At 43.4% G+C, this 8,455-nt stretch overlaps 1 protein-coding gene across 1 annotated transcript in view; it reads left to right on the forward strand.

The window, feature by feature from the left end:
- Positions 1–8,455, forward strand: part of LOC118339833 (R3H domain-containing protein 1) — a gene marked incomplete in the record, with an annotated part of 42,110 nt that overhangs the window by 2,502 nt on the left and 31,153 nt on the right. The window contains 1 exon segment of the mRNA XM_035677601.1: positions 4,785–4,944.

An 8,455-nucleotide genomic window follows, 5' to 3' on the forward strand; every position in this document is an offset into this window, starting at 1 on the left:
ATATTGAATCTTTTCTCTCTGCAGTGCACAGTCATGGGTCCTCTGTGCGCATGCGCACCATCACATCCTGCTGATCAATAAATCTGGCCCGGACTGACCCGAGTTATGAATCAGAGCCCATTAAATGATCATCAGGCCCCGATCTGATCAAATATCTCCGATACGGATCAATAAATTCACTTCCGCTCACTGTGGCACACACACGCACACACACACACACGCGCACACACACACACACACACACACACTCTCTCTCTCTGTAGTCCGGATCAGGTCGGTTCCGGATCAGGCCTACCTGGCGCACCGTCCGCTCCTTTTCCGCCTTTTGGGAATCTTCATCTGGGATCTGACACAGACCGTCCTGGTCCAGAAAACCCACCGTTCCTCTAAAGGGGGGCCGGGGTTTGGGCCTCAGACTCCCGCAGGACTAAACCACCATTTATTCCTCCTCTAACAGTCCAGACCGAGTCCAGACCCGCTGCGGGACCGGGACGCACCGAGTCCAGAAAGAAACGGGTTTTCAATGTCCCCTCCGAGTCCAGGAGCGCCCAGTAAAACCCCGCTGCCGTCCGGGTCCGGGTCCTCCTCCGATGCTCCGCTGGTGCAGCTGAGGAGGAGGAGGATGGGAGGATGGGAGGATGGGAGGATGCGGACTGACCCTCCTCCTGCTGGACCGGATCCGGGAGTCAAATCCAGGACAAAAACCTGATCCACGACCCGGCTGCAGGCGGACCCGGGTCGGCGGTCAGAGGCGGTCTGTGGGGTGTCAGGTTCTCCGGATCCAGCCTGTTTGTCCGCACTGCAGCTCCGCATCCAGCAGCGTCAAACCCGCATCAGCAGACCCCGCAACAACATCCGGCCACTGCCTTCACAATAAAAGCCCCTCTGATACAAAAAGAGGAAGTTCGGTCCTTTTATTTTGTGAATTCATCTTTTTACTGTTGTTGTTAAATGTTCATCAATATCAGCATCGATTTCATTATTGACTGATTATATAAACTTTTTTATTTTAGTTATTGATTAAATAATAAAATAAAATATACATTAAAATACAAACTTCTATCTTTTTATTTCTTTTAATCAATATTAATTATTATATTATTTTAATTATTAATCAAATCAAATAAAAAAAGATACAATATTTTCATTTTCTTTTTATTAGTATTTTTTTATTCATCATATTTGATTTATTTCTTAAATAAGAAAATAAAATAAAAATATCTTTATTCATTTTCATTTATAATTAATTAATTATTAATTTAATTGTATTAATTTCAATTAATACTTGTTTATAATTTTGTTCAATTAAGTTATTTATTAAATTAGTAAATAAAATGTATTTTATTTATTTTAATGATCTTTTTCTATGTGTGTAAGCTCGTTTATATAACGATAGAAAACAATATGAATTTATTGGTGTTTATCCAGCTGTGACTTACTACACCAGTTTATTATCTATATTTCATATTGATCAGTATCAATAACTGCAGAAAGTTTGATTATTTCCTGTGAATATTGATCAGAGATGAGTTTTCCTGATATATTGATCCATTCTCTGTCTGTATTCTGTATTTTTATCATTTTAACAATCAGACTTAATATTCTTCTTTCTGACAGATTCACTGTTTATTGATTATTGATCTATCAGCTGTTTGCTTTCTGATGCAGGACGAGGCTGTTGATCAGAGACTGAAGCTCTGTCACTGTACCCTGCGATCAATAATAATAATAATATACACTGCGATCAATAATAATAATAATAATAATAATGTCATATACACTTTAAAAACAACTGTTAACTTTAATAGTTTAATGCTGAGATATCGGCCCACTGTGTGTATTTTACAGTCCTTAACATCGAGGCCTGCCGACCCCCAGTGGGCCCCGACCCTCAGGTTGGGAACCAGTGGCTCTGTTAGCTTTAGCCGCAGTCCAGTTATCAGAGAAACATGAAGGAAATGGTGGTGAAGACAACAACTCCCATGATCCCTTGCTGCTTCACCACCTCATCACACTTCCTGTGTTCTTACTGTTTGGATGTGAGACGTGTTTATTTTATGTGTCGCTGTAAACAAACAAACACTGTGTGTCTGTAAACACTTGTTTATTTTATTTTAGAGAATGCTACAGTAGTTTTTATTTTGAAAACACGGACCGGATGCTGTGAGCAGCACTTATTATTTTCGCCTTGACAGTGCACAGTCCCACCCTCTAACCAGCCCCTGAACGCCTCATCCTCCGTCGGGCCTGTTTACTGTTTATTGTTTATTATTGTTCTGCTGCCGGTACACAAACATCCGCCTCATAACAAACAACAAATACATCTGATCGATTATTATTCCTGATCACATCCAACTGATCCGCCATCCTCACACACACACACACACACACACACAGAGTCGCGCGCACACACGCTCCAGTTTCCGGTTCGATGTCAGTTTCTTTCAATCTGATGTTTGTTTGTTTGTTTGTTTGTTTTCTGACAACAATTATTTCTGTTTCCAGTTTTCTAATCCGTCTAATTGAGAATTTTAATCCATCGTGCATTGGTGCTCCGATTGTGTGCAGACGGGCAGGTTCGATGCAGCTGTGTGTGTGTGTGTGAGTGAGGCTGCCGATACGCCGTCGGGCACGGCGATTAAAGGTGGCGTGAAGGGGCGGGTGTGACGCTGAACGATGCCTGAGGGAGCCTCTTTAAGGTTGCTGCGCTCTGCGGCGGCTGTAATACAAATGAACCACTCCCTGTCAGCTACAGCACAATAAAGGAGGAGGCACAGGCAGGCGGAGCGTCTCTACAAGTTCACCGTGTGTGTGTTTTAGAAGTGGTGATGTTTCCCTGTGTCCGTGTCTGAATTTTTTTCTTTTCTTTGGGAGGGGGTTTGCATTGTTTGCGGCATTAGCATTCATAAGGCCGTCTCCGGCATAATACACACGCACACACACAGGCTCAGTGTGAAGTCCTGAAGCCCGCTCAGCAGCTCTGGTCATAAAACCTGGAGCGCCCGTGGCCAGACTCACACACACCGCTGTCAGAGCAACTTTTACACTTCGCGTGTGTGTGTGCGTGCGTGATAGCTGCGGGACCCGCACTGAATTACTGAGCAGGCTCCACATTTTTCCATTTCAGACATTTAGCTTGCACTCCTATTCACAGCGGTTCGAATTGGAAACACTTCTGCCTGCAGAAATCTGGAGCCACAGCACAGAGATGATACTCCCGTCACACCAGAATAAAAAAAAAAGTGCTGGGTGCATTTAGAGAGAGATAAGCAGGCAAAAAGAAGAGCAGAGGGGTCAAGATAAGAGCAGCTTGGGAAAACAGATATAGGCTATTGAGAGGAGACTTGGCTCTGTCTTAAGATGACCAACATACCGCAATAGATTGCCTGGCTACGAACTGCAAACACGAGGTTGTGTACTCTCCGGATGTAAGTATTCGTATTAATGACATCAACATTGATGAATGGGTCCTGCCGTGGGCCTCTCGCTTATCAGTTTGCCAACGCCGGCCGGGCAGAAACGCTACAGGCTGAAGGGGACATTTAGCTCGCAAATTTTCTAAAATGTCAAGTTGGCAATTCAGATTTCAAGATTGAAGGATTCAGTTCCCCTTTTACTCGCATTATATCACTGGATGAGATCGCCTTTCTAGCAAATATAGTGACAACGTTAAGGACTTAACACTAAATTGCATTAAGAGGTCGTGTTCAGGTCACTCACTCGTAGTGTCAGCGTTTGGTTTGGGCATTTTGAACAAAAGCAGTGCACCAAATGGCGTCATCATCACCATCTCCGTCTGCAGCCTCAGAGGTGTCATGAAGAAGGAGGATTATAAAGTGAGCAGGGATTCCACTTGACCTTTTTGGCTGGCACGAGGGTCGCACCAAGATCATGTTGGGAGCAGCAGCCAGGCCCTGGCACCGCCGGGTGCCAGAGTCAGCATGGCACCTCGCCCGCTCACTGAGATTAGGGGGGGGAGGGAGAGGTCGAGAGAAACTCAGAGAGGAAACGAGAAGCTCGAGCAAGGGTCAGTTATATATGTTGCTGTAAGGGAACATACACTCTTAAGTAGTCGGAAGTAGAGCTCGTCGGTTGGCTAATCAGACCAAACAAGACCTTATTCAATCATCATCCTCATTTGGCAACGAAGCCAGAGATAGTCGAGCAAAAATTTCAAATTTTCACAATATTGAGGAGGAATGCAGCAGTTCAGCAGAATAGATGAGAGTAAGCGCACAGAAAAATGCTGGTTTACTAATAAGGCTGGTAATCACATTTACTGCATCAATAAAGACTTTTTCTCCAATATTGTGCAGCGTTGTCGTTGTTGCCGTTTTCAGTTGTCTGCGCTGCCCCACCAGTGTCACCCTGTAGTTCAACAAAAAAGGAATTTGTTGGAAAATAGAGATTGTGCGCTAGACGGCTTGAAATTTATGTGCCACCAAATGGCAGAGGATTTTCAGCTGAGAAATGCTATCTTCCCCCGCTGCTCTCTGAATTCCTAATGCTTGGTTTTTACGAGGTTGGCAGGGGTGCCTTCTCCTGTTGCCTCCGCCGCACTCTCATCTCTGTGCTCATCCATTATTTATGGCGCATAGGCACGCATAGGCCCAGAAATACACACCGGCCACACTTTTACTTTTGGGTCCGACACACAGATGTTTCAGAGTCGCTGACAATCCCGACCGCTGTCAGTCCACGCGACCTGCGGGTCAGTTCCCTTACCTCTGACCTCTCTCACCCCTCGCAGCACAGAGCTAACCCCGTGCCTCTCTCGGTTGCAGGTCAGCAGGGGTCATGAGGGTGTCGGAGGCCCCGGTTGCTGTTCAGAGCAGCTGAAGCAGACATGGGCAAAGAAGTCTCGAATGGCACCGGTAGGCTCGGCCTCATCGACTTCACCAGCCACATCCTTCTTCGCCACAACCACCACGGCCTACGCAACAAGTACGTCTCCTGTTTCTTTCTGTTGGACTAGAATAGTGAGGGAATATGATAAATACTCTCAAAGATACAAAAGTCAAGTTAAACGCAATTTTTTTTATTTATTTTTATAGATTTTTCAGAAGATCAGCACATGAAAATGCAAATGAATGTTTCACTGCTGTTATGTGAATATCAGCAGTGTGCCTCTATTGAGATAAACAGCAGTTGGCGCTAAATTGCCAGTCCGGTGCCATTAAACCACTGCAGAAGAAGTGGGCGCAACGAGATGACATCAATAAAAAGTGCACCGGTCAAACCTCAAACAAACAAATCGATGTAGAAAACGTGATGGAAAAATAGCAAAATAGCAGTCTCCTCCTCATCAACACACTGATGTTTGTCTGCCGCTACTGTTTTCAGTGATTCGAATGGAAACGCACTCATATAAGAGAAAGAATCACATTATGACTGGAGGTTTATGATTCATTTAGATGTGGTAACTCTACGCCACACTCTGGATGTGAAACTTTCTGTCTCGAGCTGATAGATGATGATAGCCGTAGTTGCAAACGAGTCACTTCGCGAGAATATAGCAGGATATACTATCGTATTTTATCACTTGGCTCAGACATTCAGTCATTGTCTCCAACTCCAAAACCAGACTGTTCACACACTGTATACTTTATGTAGAATTACAATTCACGAATAAAGTACTTTCAAGACATCAAGAAAAATAATTCTTTAAACAAATACCAAATGTGTTTTTTTGCGCTCAACTTTAATTTCCTACTATTTTACAATACTACACATTTATTCACATTGACTCTCAATTCCCCAGCAACAAGCAATTTCCTGTTATTCTAACATGATACTGTTGTTATGGCCTGATCTTACTCCCCCACAACACCCTGAACCCTTTTCCCACTAACTGAAATGTTTTCAGTAAATGCAAGTCCTTATAAAATAAAAAATACCCGATTCATTAAGCTGCATTTCTTTTGTGATCACAATAAAACATACACCAAGTGCAGGTAGCCATGACTAAATGTAGTCATTCTAGAAACATAGTGATGTCTGGTGTATTCTCAGATAAATATACAATATTTACCTCACAAAATCTGAAGCTTTCAATTTTATTTAACACAAACAACCGCAGTACAACTATATTTGAACATTTGTCTTTGTCAAACCTAATGGGACTTTTTGTTACAGTGTCAGAGTATTTTTAAAGTATTGAATTAACCCGCAGAGCAGCAAGAAAGTAGAAATTAATTCAGTTATTCTGCAATGAACTTGATTGGTTGTGGCTCGAGTCGGAAGTTTACCCCCTGCTACAGTATAGCGGCATCTACTGATGAAAGCAACGAGCTGTCACCACATTGAGTGCATAGTCCATAATGTGACACTACAATATTAAAGGAGTCATAAATATATATTATAAGAAAAATATGGGGATGTCAGTTTGCAGTCTCACTCATGAGAGACCAATTTGCTGCTCCCTAAATTCCCGGACGTTTCCTTAATGTAACAGTAAGGATCTAATGATGATGATCCATATTACTTATGCAGTCAAAACATCAGGGATTCTAAACAGGCACACAGTGCAATTACCACGGCCACGAGAGACGAGACGGTGAAATCTGAATGCATCAAAGTCTGAAGCCAAATTTAGTCCAACACTTCAGTCCCATGATAAAATGTGTTTGGAAGAGTGAATGATTCGGTGAGGGACAAAATGGCTATCTATCAGCCCGGCTCTTGAAAATATCTGTCCAATACTGCAAATCTTCAACAGAGCGACTCAAGAGACTTCACTCATCAAAATGTCAGCAACCAACACTAAATATTCAAAGGCGTGCGCAGCACTCTGGAGTATTAAGCTGTTTTTCCCTCAGAATGTAAAAATAATGTAAAGCAGCAGCCGCTTTTGTCAAACCTTTGACAGGTCATTGAAATTCAACATCTGAGTCTCCAGTGCCCGGCTAAATCTAAGCTAACCTCTTAGCCCTGCACAGCATTGGGTTAGCGGCACATTTGCCTGGCAGAGGCGCTCAGGAGAGCGGCGGACCTCACTAGAAGTCAATTACTCTGACATAGAGGAATTGGATGCCACTTTTTTTTTTTTTTTTTTAAAGAGAGCAGCTCTCCCGCTCGCTGCCTCAGCTCTTTTGGGACGGAGATAAACAATCAAGTCTCAGGCAGCCGGCTTCGCTGCTCGGCGATCAGATAGGAAAATGGCTCTGATCACAGCCGGGCAAATGGGTTGAGGCCCCCGCTGATTGGTGCAGGCGGGAACACACACGCAGCCAGTCACGTACACACTCGAGCACAGAGTAAGTGCTGTCATGTGTAGATCCAGTTTTGATGTGCAAAGTGAATTTGATGAGCCCGTTTCTAATTAACCTATTAATCATAGCTCTCATGTACCAGATGTCTGCCCTCCCTTCTTCGGCGTATGCGTGTATCTGTGTGTGTGTGTGTGTGTGTGTGTGTGTGTTTCGCTGCATGGGGCCCGACTGCATAATTAGGGCATATCAGCAGGATGAGCTCGCACCATGGCTTCAACACAGGGAGGTCGCGGCATTACATAGATATTTCCTGACAAAGGAACCATAGGTGCAAAGCAACTAATGTTCCAAGATTGGCGACAATCTTGAGTTCTTTTATTCTGAAAATGTTGTTTTTAACTTTGCCAAATTAAGCTGACGTCAGCCCAGAAAGTCTCCGTGGTGTATGCGCAATGTTTGAGCCGGAGTCATTAAAGTAACCAAAATCTGGATCTTCTCCAGAGTGAAATCTGCACGCTTGAGCTGACAACAAACAACACTGAGGATTTTAGGGGTAAAATCAGGATGTGGACCTTTTCACCGTCATGTCTTTCTGCTGAGATGTGTTGTATACTGTGTGCTGGATGACTGCACTCAAATGCAATTAGAAACTGCGTTTGGGACATTAATTGAATAAAAACACAATTTAAAAGTATATCTGCATACCATTTACAATTATTTAGGTTATTCCGCATTGTTTCTGAAAATAACTCAGGATCCTAATATCATAAATTAACACCAAATTAAGTTTAAAGCTAATAAAAACCATTACATGGGGTAGGAGGAGTGTTGCCTTCAGTCTACACCCTCAGAATTTAAATTAAGTCATATCTGTGTTATCTGCATACTTTGAAATTATTGCAGCACAATCTTAATTTAGACAAACATTGTGGGCGGTTGGGTGATCATGAGTCTCACGCAATGGACACTTGATCCTTCCACGCCTCCCTTTTAAACACTTCAAAACAAGGATGTCATAACTGAAGTTTTGATTATTATTTTGAGGAGACAGACACTATAATGTGAGGCGGTTTGGTCTCACAGGAGCAGACTGCCGTCCTGCTGTGTCTGGTCCAATCATGTCTATTGTCTGTGGCTGAACAGCTGCAGAGCACAGCGCAGACAGAAAGTAGTGACTGATGACCACAGACTGCCCCTCTCCTCCTCATCCTCCTCCTCCTCGCCCGCTACTTCACAAACCTTTT

This window comes from Morone saxatilis, unplaced genomic scaffold (genome assembly GCF_004916995.1).
Source record: "Morone saxatilis isolate NCDOM2014 unplaced genomic scaffold, NCSU_SB_2.0 Contig6, whole genome shotgun sequence".
Lineage (NCBI taxonomy): Eukaryota > Metazoa > Chordata > Actinopteri > Moronidae > Morone > Morone saxatilis.